Source organism: Vidua macroura, chromosome Z, assembly GCF_024509145.1.
Source record: "Vidua macroura isolate BioBank_ID:100142 chromosome Z, ASM2450914v1, whole genome shotgun sequence".
NCBI lineage: Eukaryota > Metazoa > Chordata > Aves > Passeriformes > Viduidae > Vidua > Vidua macroura.
Genome location: NC_071611.1, coordinates 16,894,380 through 16,897,269, shown reverse-complemented (window position 1 = coordinate 16,897,269; position 2,890 = coordinate 16,894,380). Strand labels below are relative to the sequence as shown.

At 41.7% G+C, this 2,890-nt stretch overlaps 1 long non-coding RNA gene across 1 annotated transcript; it reads left to right on the top strand.

The window, feature by feature from the left end:
• The first annotated feature begins 935 nt into the window (after positions 1-935).
• LOC128821669 (uncharacterized) lies at positions 936-1,453 on the top strand. The gene is made up of 2 exons (XR_008441199.1): positions 936-1,114; positions 1,199-1,453. It is a non-coding gene; the product is annotated as an uncharacterized LOC128821669 (long non-coding RNA).
• The last annotated feature ends 1,437 nt before the right edge of the window (positions 1,454-2,890 follow it).

Genomic DNA, 2,890 nt, shown 5'->3' with positions numbered 1-2,890 from the left:
TCTAATCCTTCAAAAGTGTTTTACCACCCCTTCATTACCTCTGTCAGATGCTGTTTGAAGGTGTTCTCTCTGTTCTCTCTACACCATCCCACCCTCCCAGATGCTTTTGCTTGGTGACAGAGGCTGTCACAGCACTGCCAGCAGCGCCTGTGAAGTCACAGCTGGAGAATTTGTGCTGGCCGGAGGCACTTCCCTTGGAGGGGAAATACCAGCAGGAGCTCATGCTTTGCCTCCCCATGCTCCTGAATCCCTGGAATCCCTCTGGGCACCCCTAGCAGAGGATACAGAGAATGTGGCAAAGCTCCAGGGGCTGGGGGCTGGGGCTCTAGGCAGCAGGACCTTCCCTTGACCCATGGGTATCTCTGTCAAACACTCCCTGCTTTTGGGGGGAAATCTCTTCAGCTTTAGACGCTTGTGACCCCAAAGGAAGCCAAAGACGTGACCCTTTATTCTGATAAAGCAGATGATGGGCAGTTCCTCAGCCCATGGAAAAAAAACCCTGACCAATTGTTTTGACCTAAGCAGCCTCCAAGCATGCTCTTTGCAGGGGATAAGTGCAGGTGTTCCAGGAATGTTCCAGTGCAGCTGGAGGTGCAGATCTTACCAAAGAGGCATCCCTCCTTTGGGAGGAGAGAGAAGCCAGGCTGTCTCTGGTCTGTAAAGGTGCTCATATTTTCAATCACTGCTGGATTCCTCACTGAAGGATACAGAACTCAGATATGCTGTGCATGTGATGAAGAAAACATAGTTCAAAATTGCATCCTGACGTAGAGGTTAGAAAAGCTGTTCTAATACTTGTCTTTGTTTTCCACTGTCCAAACAAGAAAAAAAATTAAATTTATTTTCCTCATGCTGGGACAGTTTTGGAAGAGAATATCATTCCAGCAGAACTACACTAACATACACGACTGATAATCTTATCTATGTGTGGCAAACATCTACAAAACATAACATTTTATTTATGTTAAGGCAATGAATTCTGCTGCTTAATTAATTCAGTAAATATGTTCTGGAAAATTACATGGGTCTTACGGCTGGGAGGATGCTGTTATTTAGAACAGGGTTATCAGGACTGAGCCATCCCTCACCCAAGGCTACAGCAGAGCACTTTCTGGTGAGTACACTGTTTTCTGACAGTTTAGGAACTTAAATCCTCACCTCGTTCTCACTTCTGTTAATTACTTCTCCATCTTCACAGGTTTCTGGAAAAAAATACTACTTCTTGTGTCCCTCAAAAATACAGTATTATTTAAAAATAAATCAAAACACAATGCAAATTATCCATAACAAACCAAAACAAAGTAAAACCAAAACAACCAAACCAAAAAAAACCCAACTAACCCCCAAACCACAGCAAACCTCTGAATGAATTGCAGCATTACATACTTAATTAGACATTACAGTTATCCCCCATACATCTGGTCAAATAAAGGATCCCTGCTCTTTCATGCTACACTGGTGTAAATGTTTTATTTTACTGATCTTTAGTAACAATCTGACTCAGACCAGATGAACGAAACCACCTGATTATCTTGTGCCAATTTTGCCCGTACTGTATTGGCATAAGCTTCTGCATTTATACAAATTTTCTTGCATGGAAAATTCACAGTTTTTCCTTGCAAAACTCCTGCCCCCAGCCCAGCCCATACACACACAGACATAACTCACATACTTTGGAACATTTTTTTTAAGAAGAGCTTTTTCTTGATAGACCTCTTGTCACAAGGAGTCAAAAAGTATGTTCAAAGGGTTGCATTTTTCCTGTAAACCTGCTACACCTTGAGCTCCTTCAGCTGTTAGAATAACTCACAGCTCAGAGGGTGTGCGGGGCTGCCTTGCCCAGGAGGCAGAGATTTGGAATCTGAACTCAGCAAGGCAAGGTGATGGCTGGAGACCTAAATGCAGAGAAGCTCTGCCAACACTGACTGCTCTCATAGCTATGAGGTGATAGGCACTGACAGCTTTCCATTTAATTTCTCTGCAACCATGCCTGTCAGTGTTTCTGTGTTTGTATTAATGAGAAGGGTAGAGAGCAGAGTCTGAGTTCAGCTGATTTCCCTTTTTAGTTTGATGACATTTTTTCAGTCTTAAGTCTGACAGCCAAGGCCATCATTTTGGCAGTGCTCAGAATCCAGGATCTGTGACCTCAGCAGCAGCCAAGTGTCCCCTGTCAACCTGTTTGATTTGAACTGAGTAAGCAAAACTGTGAGTGCTTTTGGCTTCTTTTAGAGACAGAAAAAGTACTCAACTCAAAACTTGTTTGTTGAATTCTCTGGAAGACCTGACTTACTCAAGTAAGATTTTGGGATACTTGTGATGTCAGAATGTTCAGAGATCTCACATTTCAGCTGCCAACCAAGAGTTACCAAAAAACTTTTCAGGTTCTCCCATCATCTTTGTTGGAGAGCATTTCGGGCATTTTGGATCTAACCACAGCTGTTGCAAAATATTCAAAATATGATAAGCAAGTCCATCTGTCTTCAATTTTTTAAATTTATAAGCTCTACACGTTTGGACACCTCACAGGCATTATGAATTTATTTTACTTAGTGTAAGCGAGAAGTGCTACTATTCCTTCAAAATATGTTACAGTTTTATTGTAACTCTAATTCTTAACCATAGATATTAATAGTTTCCCATGTAGCACAATCTTGAAAACATTAGGGGGTACAGGAGGGAATGCAGGATCTAAACCATATGTTGTTGGAGAGTTAGGCACATCTCTCTATAACCAAGCAAAACTTAATTAAGATTAGATTACAGATCTGAAGATAGGCAGAAACAGCTATGTGTGTAGCCTGGAGGAGATGAAAATTTTAAAACTAAGTTGCAAAGTCATCTGACATGAACTGTGATAAGCAATAGCAACAACTTAACCCTACAGTGTCAT